At 31.4% G+C, this 10,993-nt stretch overlaps 1 pseudogene; it reads right to left on the bottom strand.

Annotated features, from left to right (window-relative positions):
- Nucleotides 1–2,864: 2,864 nt before the first annotated feature.
- Nucleotides 2,865–4,604, bottom strand: LOC115227691 (annotated as a pseudogene).
- Nucleotides 4,605–10,993: the final 6,389 nt, after the last annotated feature.

The raw sequence follows: 10,993 nt of genomic DNA on the forward strand, positions 1-10,993 counted from the left end.
TTTTGGCTTGAAGGGTTGGGGGGACCACATCATGTGAGAGTCGAGGACTTTCTTGTTGTTTCATTGAACAAAAAAACGCAGAAAATTGACTTGAAGGTTTTGGGGACCTAACATCGAGGGGATATTATTTTTATTAAAATTTTGACAGGATGTTCTTAGAGGATATCAAACCTTTTATTGTTGCTCATTAAAATAAACTACAAAAGATTGTTGACATTTGATCTGATGGTAACAATTTGATGTGGGTGTGCACAGGACAAAACAGACAGACCCAAAAGGACTGACAGACAGACATATTCCAATATTTTATTATTAATTACCTATTTAAATATTTTTGGATTTAAATTGAAATATCTTCCTAGTTATATATGTCAACGTTACAAATAATGATAAAAAAATTTTTGAAGATTTTAAGACCATTTAAAAATATCCATTTCAAGATACGTCATTAAAAACCCAATATCTAAAATTTGGTATTCTTTACGGGAAACTTTTTTTCTATATACTGTATGTAATCGGTAGAACCGACTGGGATTTATATTAATTCTTTCAAATCTTAAAAATAGTTTTTTTCTTATTTTATTTTCTTTGATCAAATATAATTGCATAATAGTAGCGGGAAAAAAATAACATTCATTCTAGTTTTGTAGAAAAGCGATATTTGAGAGTTTTTTTTAGCTGTTTTATTCAACAAGAAGTCAGCCTTTTCATTTTAGGAAAACATGCGTATTATCAAACAGGAAAACAGGCTTAAAAAATTAATTTTTTTAAAAAGTTTGTTAGTAAATCGGCAAAAAGCACTTAAATTTGGTTAAACAAAAAAATCACCATGGTATATAAAATAACGAAAAACAGTTAAAAAATGTTAAAAATCAAAAATTGCATAAATTTCCAAAGTATGTTGTAATACACGTTTTGTGATCATTCAAATAGTTTGTCTCCACCTCAAGATATTCCTCTGGACAAATTAATTCTTGTAACTATAAAACTAAAAGAAATTACTCTTACATCAGTTTGTAATATATTTCTCGGTAAATTTAGAACAATGTTCGAAGTAACTCTTTTACAAAGTTCGAAAATTTTAGATATATCAAGTGGTAATGATTTAAGGTTTAAAAATTTCATTTTATTATAATTTGGACCTCCCCAAGGAGGAGCAAGGTACATGACCTCTCCTATCAGTCCCATTTTTATCAAATCCAAAAAATCGCCGACTATAAAATCAATCCGATTTTCCACTCCATAAATTTTTGCGTTATGTCGAGCATTTTTAATTTTCGAAGGATCTTTATCAATTGCAATCACTAAAGAAATTTTGTTTAAATTATTTACTTGCCATGGTTGCAAGTGAAGGCAAACTGTATGGTGTTACCACCAGAACCACAGAATGCGTCGATCACAATATCGCAACAGCACCTTCTAGCAATATGAGCTGCAATTTCTTCTGGACAAACAGAGTACCAGCTTTCTAATATTGTTTTTTTTAACAAATACCGTCGTCAAGATGAATTCCTGATTCGAATTTGGAAAATAAATTATATCGTTTTTCTTTATATTTCTTTAAATTTAAGTTTTGTGTCTTTTTATTTGCTTTTTTCCTCCGTGGCATTTAAAAAACCTCACAAAGAATATAAAATAGCAAATAAAACAATAGATATAATTTATAAAAAATAGAAATTATTTGTAACATTTTTGAGAATTTTTTAAAGTTGTTTTCCAAGATCAGCGGGTTCTAGAAATTTCCAGTTTTTTTAGTCTCAGTAGCGAAGGGTGAGTGTCTGTAGGGTGCCTTTAATGGTGAGTCCCAATCAAAAGTTAATAAATTGATTACTCATTATAACAAAGTCACTGAGAATTTAAAGGAAAAATAATCCAATTGTTGCAGCTCCAGTCGCTTTGCGATAGAGCGATTCTCTTGCCATTTCATCTCACGAAAGCGTTGTGATAATATCTTCAAAGATATCCGTGTACCCATTTGGGGATGCCACGGAAATGAAAGAGGTGACGGTGAACTCCTTTATGAAAGAAACAAGCAATTTCGAACTTATAACAGATCACTTCGAGAGCCATACCAGCTTTCAGTTTCCTAAGGAGTCTGGACTCGATAACTTTTATCTTTATTGGTCGCACAGTTATCCTTCCTAGTCTTCTATTTGCACTGTAATCCTGGTACTAATCTAAGTAGTACCAGACTAAACTAGCATCTAAGCTTAGACTGAGTTATCATATTCCCGAGCAGGTTGATCGTAAGATCCTTACAATTGAAAAGGGGATTCAAAAATATATTCACTCTTACCTGAAATAGACCCAGGCGAAAATATATGCATACAGCGCTATAATGAATTTCCTTTTTCTTGGCAGCATCTAAGACGTATCCCTCTAGGAATTGTATTGTCCAATTACTTTTCTTGACATTTCGTGTTTTTTACAATTTTTCCTACAAAACTTTTTGATACAAAGTTTATTATCATGCTGATTTTATGTAGTCAACAATGATATTCCACTTATAATGTTGAATGCCGTTTTTGAAATTTAAACTTTATCAGATTTTATTGACTTTTTATTTTAATATGCACTCAAAGAATAAGTAGGTATAGCATCCTATTCTGGTTATTATTTATTTAATTATTTTCATTTTATATTTTCAAAACGATCCATGTATAATATTGTTTTCTTTTGTCTTTAGATACACGAGCATTAAATAAAACCTAATATTGATAATATAAAATGAACTAAGTCTATAATTATTTCTAATAGTAGAATTTAAAAAGTGGCAAGTTTACGTTTTACCTGAAAAAATATCGTCAGAATTAGTAAGATTAATCAGCTGTCGATTTGTACGACAAGTTTAAATGGGACATAATTTAAATGATTATTTTTATGTTTGTTTCTTTTTTGGCCAGTCCGAATCTTTCTTTTTTGAGAATGTACGGATACAAATAGACCAATTCTTCCAAATCCATTAAAATCTCTTCCAATGACCTAATCGCCAAATCCTTACTTGTGAATGGATACAGAGACCGAAATTGACGTTCCCCTAAATTTTTATTCTGTTCATATAAGTTATACCAGTGGTATCATCTGATGAGACCCATGCGACACTGATCCCACCCAATTCATCGTCAACAAATCTTAGTAAAAAAGTCCCATCAACGCAGGAATCCAACAATTCATAGGCTTTCTCTACAGAGATGAATCCATAAATAGATCTGAGAATTATAAATAAAACATAAACTCGTTAATCCACAAATCTTTTAAATATTCCTTGATAAGTCGAATTATTCCCCAAAGCCATTCCCAGAATGTGAAAGGCAGTCCGCTCATCAATTCTTTTGAAAATTGGATTCGATATACTATTTCTTGTTCACCATTAGTTAATTGTTCTCCGCCAAATATATTAAAGGAAACGCAAAAAACCAATTTTGTTCGTGAGATAATGAAATTCTCTTGTGTCAAATTGCTTTCCTGTAAACAAATGCATTTTTTCGTTGACAGCATAGAAAAGAGTACGCCAATCAACAGAAGCTGGGACATCGAACGGAGTTCTTCCATAATCTGAAAAGCATCTATCCCAGAGAATTGTTGCCATTGCATTACATTCCTGGTTACCGTGTACAATAACTACAATTGGAAGAGAAAATGTCTAGAATGACAAATAATTTTAATTACCCAGATCTCAAATATTAATTCTTTTCCAATCGTTAGAGACGATTGACATAATAGAGCAAATTTTTCTTCGGTCACAGACTATTGAAGTAAAAGGAAAGTATGTAAAAATTGAAATATAATTAATTTAAATAAAAAGTAAACCTCGGAATGTTTTCTATCGCTTCGTTTAATTTTTTTCAGGACCTAATATAAAAAAAACAAAATCTACCAAGTTCTTAAAGTTAGCAGCCACCGAATTATTAGCACTATTAAACTCCATGATCCCTGAGCTGTTTATAATCTCCCCTGCCTTCCTATCAATTCCATTGTCCATCATAATAAGACCAGCTTGTGCCTCACTTAAATAAATCGACATTCCTGTATACCTTATTATTGATATATCCACTTTGGGAGGATTTAGACATAAATAAAATCTCCCTCCAACCAAAATTCGTACAGAAATGGAAAACTTTGAATCTTTTTTGAGAACTTGAGGAGGCTGTTTTTCCACTACAAAGGTGCCAGATATCAGAGAAGACAAAAGAGAAGTCACCGAGTCGATCATTTCCTGCCAATTTTGGGCATTATTTTCTATGTATAACTGATTCCATATAAAGTGGCATTTCTGTAACTGAGAACGAAACACCAGATCTGGTCGGCCAAAGTCTCACAGCTTTTTGTGTGAAAATACTAATATACTACAGTGGTTGTATTTCGTCAAGAAGTCGGGTTTTTACATTGATGTCGATGTTTTTTTGCTGTGCGCATTTCCATTTGACGAGTTCTTTAGTAAGTATGGAGTTATGTACGGCAGCAAGTTTAAGGAGAATTGAATTTTGGTTTCCTTGAATACTCTAAAATAAATTTTAAACAAATATCATTACATGGCGCTTGTTTCTGATTTCATGTAGTATAAAGGTTGAGTTTATAGAAAAATTGTCTACTGATTGGTTATTTTATTTCAAAAATATTAATAAATTAAAAATATATTACTATTGAATAATAAATTAATAAATAATTTATAAATTAAATTTAGTTAATAGTAATAAAAAACCACGGCTCGTTTGTTCTCGTTTTTCATTTAAAAATAGTTCCTGTTGAGTGTGTGCGTTCGCCATTAAATTATCGCTGTCCTTTTAATATGAATAAAATTAATAAACTCGAAGTAAAGAATTTATGGATTCCAACTCTAGCTGAATTTTTTGTGTTTCTATAAAATATATAGTTTCCTGTGGAAACTTCTTAACCATCACCATATTCAAACAAACCAAAACATTACATGGGCGCTTTGGACATTGGATAGAATTTTCCGTCGAAATTTTTCTCAGATTATATATACTGTCTCGTTCATTCTCCAAATCTCTCCTCAATGCTTGCACAAACTCTGACGAATTTACTTTTTCCTAAATTTTAACTAATTGCTTTTTATCAACGTTGAAATAAGCGAGGCTTTCTGATAAACATGATTTAATGTGTGCATTTTCGGCTTGAGAAGAAAGTTTAATTCCTATCTGTTTTTTGAGCTCTGAAACAAATTCTTCCGAAAAAGCTTCGAATTGCGAGCTGTTCACGTCCATAGAATTCCTTTAAGTGAGAGCGCTGGCCTAACCAGTTATGGACTCTATCCAAGTAGATAGTTCTTGTCTCACGTAAAAAGGGAGCACACCTCGGTAGTGATATTTTGCTTTTTCCTCGTTATTGTCCACAGAATTCAGAAAGATTTTCCATAATGACATTTCAGTAAAATTCTGAAAATATAACCAATTCATAGACAACTAACACTTGCAGGTAATTCGCAGATTAGCGCAGAATTCATGTTAAATGCTGTTACAATTCCTGACCTCTTTATGCATTTCCTTTTCGTCATTCATTGATATTCCTGACTAATTTGTCACTTAATAATTTGCTAGTTTGATCTAGTGGATTTTCATCTAAGTGGGGGGAGAAGTCATAAATGTGGGTGAACTAGGTATCTTGGAATATTATAAAAATCTCCGTTTGAAATAAATAACTTCGAAATTATAGAAATCATATATTAATGACTTTATATTAAAAAAATAAATTTTATCTAGAAATTAAAAAATCTGAAAATTAATTCGGACATAACCTCAGAAAATTTTAATGATAATAAATGTAATTAAAAATTTTACAAAATAAAATACTTTAAATTAATTATTTTATTTCAATGTTGGTTGTTAAGCAATTTTTTTCAATTGTAAAATTTAGCTGATTCAGAAAATGAAGAAAAAGCAGGCTATTATTGAACTTTTTGACAGTAAGAAAGTCATTTTAAAGTCTTAAGGTATTTCCAACGTCCATCTGTTTGTTGGGTTTTACTTATTTACAATACTTATTTCTTTTATTGCGTTAATAGTTATTTTCCGAATTACCTTACAATTCTTTTTTTGATTTGGCTTTTTATTATAATTTTTGGTTTTTGGTCATCTCCCTGTTGATATACTTTTTTGTATATTGGATCGGACCTGGATGTACAGTCAAAAATAGTCTCAACCTTGATAGAATTAAAGCTTTTTTTATTTTTAAATAATTTTTAGGATATAAATTCAGTAGATATAACTAGTGGATGCGTAGATTCTGATTCGGTTACTATTTGTGCTCAATGTTGTTCTATTGTAATGAATATTGTTTACGAATTTTAGAAAAAAATACGTTCAAGACACTGTTACTCTTGTCGGATTTGCGTACAAAAATATGATCATCACTGTTATTTTCTCGGTTGTTGCATTGGTAGGAAAAATCATTTTTTATTTGTTATTCTTCTTGTAATGTATTCTTTGCAATCATGGTGGGCCGTTAGAAATATATTGTAAAAATCGATTTTTTAATTTTTTTAGTTCTCTAGTGGTTTGGTCATTTTCAATTTCCTTAAAAAATTATCTTCTTATTTTATTGCTTTATGTATGTTTCGGGGTTGCCATAAGTACATCTGGATTGTCACTTTTTCATTGTCTTCTTATAATTACTAATCAGACAACATGGGAGTTCTGTACAACTAATCCTTCTCATATTTGGTACATGAATAAATTGGGTTGTCTTAATGGAGCCAATCCTTTTGACCGTGGAATCATTCTTAATTGTTTTCAAGAAATTTTTCAGTCTGATGACATACCGGATTATCACTCTTTTAAGTGTTAGTTACCTTTATTTCAAGAAATTAATGTTATGTTCAATAATTAGAAAAAACGATATAAAAAATTATTTTTAGTTAAGACCGTGAAGCGCTTGTACGATTAACGAGACATTTTTTCTATTGATGGCCAGATAGATCCTTTGGAAAAGCCAAAAGATTTTCTGTAGTTTGTTTATTTACTTAAAAATGAGGAAATTTCTTGAATGAGGAATGACGTCTATGCATGCTTTTTACATAGAACATTTTTCGTCCGACCAGGAAAAATGGTGGTTGCATTTGGCCATTTCGTATCTCCACGGTCTAAACATACAAGTTTTAACTGAGTGGGAATGTAAAACAATTGCGCTTATTTTCACATTTCGATCAAGCCCTTCGAAGCTCTGTCTGCAAGAGAAGTATGTAAGTCTTTTGGTCGACAGAACAACTAAAGCTACAGAGAAACAGATATTTAGTTTGATATAAAGAAATGAACATGATCCACTTTCTGATAATGCCAAATTAACCTAAATGTAAATTTACTCTAGTTCTAAGCTGTGTTTTGTCACATAATAAGCAATTAATCATATCTGGTATCCATGTAATATAGTCAACCCCGTCTATAGTGAACAAAATGTTCAGGTGAAAACATCACGTTTATTATTCTCTATAGTGAACAAAAAATAGAACAAGGAATCAAAGTAACAATCAAAATTAAGGGAAAAAGAGTTCGACGTTACTAAACTATAAATCACGTGAGTGTGCAGTAGCATTATCAAAAAAATTAGAATTTTTCTTTTGTGCAAAATCATTTTTTTATTCAATTGTAACGTTGTAAAGACTGTAAAACGTGTTATTTATTCATTTTAAAGAATTTTGAATATACAGATGTAAAAATATTAATATTAAACGTCGCGCTCCATGCAGGTTACACAGATTTTGATCATTACAGTTTGACCTTGATTTTTTAGGATATTGACATCTTAAATCTAAAATCAATTAACTAGAATTTATCCAAAAAAATTAACTACAATTAATTTACTATCATTCATAAATCAAATTATCCGTGTTAGAAAAATGCATATTAAAATTATGATTAGAACATGCCAAGAGTATAATGATATTGTTTCGTATGTACAATGGAAGACCATCACCCAAAATTTTACCAGAATGAAGAAATTTCGATTTATTAAGAAGCCTAATCTTTTCTTGTTAGAAGACTTAATACTTTTTACAAATTACGAGGCTCATTAACAAGGTATTGCTTAGAACGACATTCAGAATGTATGAAGTAGCACTTGACTACTCATTACGGAATCAATAAACAAAAAGAATTTTGCGAAAATTGTTATTTCACTATTAAAAGGTTTATTATACGTTAAATATGTTTCAAATGCACAGCATGTGCACAAAGCCAACTTTAAAAGCTCAAATTCCTATGATTCACATTAAACTAAAGTTTCCTCGAGAAAGATTTCAAATGGACATCGTGGATTTAAGTTGATAATGGCTTTAACTATATATCTAATATTAGTGACGTATATTCCAAATTTTGTTTTCCAAAAGCTATCGTCTTAAAAGAGGCGACTGTGATTTGTTCGGCTTTAAGAATTATCTTTTATTGTTTTGGACCTCTTTAGATTTCACGATCTGACACTTCCAAAGAGTTGAAAAATGAACTAGTAAATTCTTTATGCACAGAATTTAACATTTTATAAAAGTTTAGTCGTTGGTTACAAAAAACTTTTTATAGAACTAAATAAAAAATGGATTTCATATTTGGACTGAGTAGTGTACGATTATAATAAAAGCCTGCATTTTTCCACGAAGAAAACCCCCTTTTATCTATCTTATGGAAGTAAAGGATAAAACGTTTATATCCGCTATCCATAGCGATTTCCGTAAGGGAAATCGACTTCTGACGTCGTTTGGAGCAATAGATGGTGATGTCCCACTATTTAACAGTTCAAAAATGCGACAAGCATTTTCGGAATCGATATGTAAGAGCTTTTGACTCTATCAATCGTCCGAAATTGATGAATGTTCTTACAGAATTACTTCACAAATCTTCAACCTGGATGATCAGGGCACTCTTATCAGAAATCTATCGGGCAGGATACGAGACAAGTGCTCTTTACAATTTGAAATAACATCGGGAACACCTCAAGGGAATTTTCTATCTCTCATGCTGTTTGTCATATATTGGAAAAGTGCTGGATTTTTTTTCGACAGGAATGCTCTAGAAAGCATATTGGAGGTGATGCCAAATAAACTCCCGAAGTGGTTCCTCATTTTAAATGCAGAGAAAATAAAATTTACTGAACTTGTCAGACAAATGTCTGAGCTGGACGAACACTTAAGAAAAGCTAAGAAACCTGGATCTCTATTGGGAGATAAAAAAAGACGTAATTATGCGGAAAACACACGCAAACAACGCACTACGTATCCTAAAGGAAAATTGGAACATGAGGACTTTTTGATACGAACAATCCAATCTAGAATCGACCAACTTCGGAGTACTCTAGTCTGCGAATCGCATTCGAGGCTCAGCAATAAAACGGTTTATGCCAGGACGTTAAGCAAACCAATCTCTTTCGAAATTACAGCATGCAGATAGAAGCTCTAAATGTATTTGGAGGCACCGGTCACCACGCTATGGAGGACTATTTCGAAGTTTCCGTGGACGTCCAAAAAATACTCTCCCGGTTACACTGGACAGAGACCTCCGGAGGATGGAAAAAAATCTCTAGGACGGGGACGATTTTGACGCATTATGGGACGTCTCCCATGACAGACTGAAATGGACCAGATTGATTACTTTTATTGTTTCCTGTGCTGCATAAGCTTTGTCATGATTAGGGCAACCAATTGCAATTTTTTGCAATTAAATATAATTTAATTAAAATTCGATAAATAATAAAGTAATGAATAGACATTAATTTTAATTATATTTTTATTCGATTTAAATTTGCAATTTTTTGCAATTTTTTGTAGTCATTTTACAATTTTTTGCAATTTTTTAAATTAAAAAAAAAATTTTTTATTAAAAAATAATATAATTAAAGTAAAAGATTATTAAACGTGTTTTAGTTGTTGTTGTAATGGGTAAAAGGACAGTGTCACAGAAAATTTCATTTTATGCAAAGAAATTCCCGAGTTTGTTATTGACAGTGAAGGGAATTTATTTTGCTCCAATTGCTCAACTGTTGTACGGTGTGACACAAAATTTTTTGTTGATGCGCACCGTTCTTCAAAAAAACATTTAAAAGCACACAGTATTTCTTTGAATTTAAATTTATAGAATGGACAAATTCATCTCAGAGTTCACAAACATTTCTTTCGGCGATAACGGATACTCGAAAGGATTGGGGGATCAAAGTAACACAAGCGTTTTGGAGGCAAACATACCAATTTATAAAATCAGACATCCTTCCCTCATACGGTTTTGAGCAGGAAACATATCCTTTGCCATCTGAATCATCTTGCAGGTTAAATGTTAAAGAAATATCAAATATAAAATTAATACCATTCAGACTCATTTACTGTTGTTTTTTTAAGTTATTCAATAGTGGGGAATGTGTTTTTTTGTTTGTGATGAAGCCCAAATCAATGGAACTCGTTTTTTAATTACTTTGATTGGGAAAATCTCCACTCCAAAAAATCTTCATTTAGTATCGTGTACCAATCTATATTATCCGCCTACTACTTCAACAATTTGTGTTGAGGTGGACAAAGTAATAAAAAAATTTTCTATTGAACGTGAAAATTTTATATTATTCGTTACAGATGGGGCGAGATATATGACCAGTGGTATATATAAATAAATTTAATTTTAGCTGGGGCATCAATGAAATTGATATACCAAAATCTTTTCCACGTGACTTGCGTGTCACATTTATTGCACAACTGTGCTCTAAAGATTAAGGCATACTTCGCAGATGTTGATGAATTGATTTCGTCTATAAAGGCTGCCACAGTCAAAAACAAGAGACGTTTGGAGATGTTTTCACGAATCGGAAATCCACCCGAAGTTGTGGTTACAAGATGTGGTTACAAGATGGGGAAGCTGGCAAAAGCAGCAAAATATTACTCCCAGAATCTTCCAGAAATTATAAAATCGTATCTGAATTTGAAGGAGATGGAGTTTTAATACAAAATGTTTTAGTTTTTAATTATTTTAGGCAAAAAATCAGTGAATAATCCTACGTTGTTTCCAAG

This window comes from Octopus sinensis, unplaced genomic scaffold (genome assembly GCF_006345805.1).
Source record: "Octopus sinensis unplaced genomic scaffold, ASM634580v1 Contig06904, whole genome shotgun sequence".
NCBI classification, from domain to species: Eukaryota; Metazoa; Mollusca; class Cephalopoda; order Octopoda; family Octopodidae; genus Octopus; species Octopus sinensis.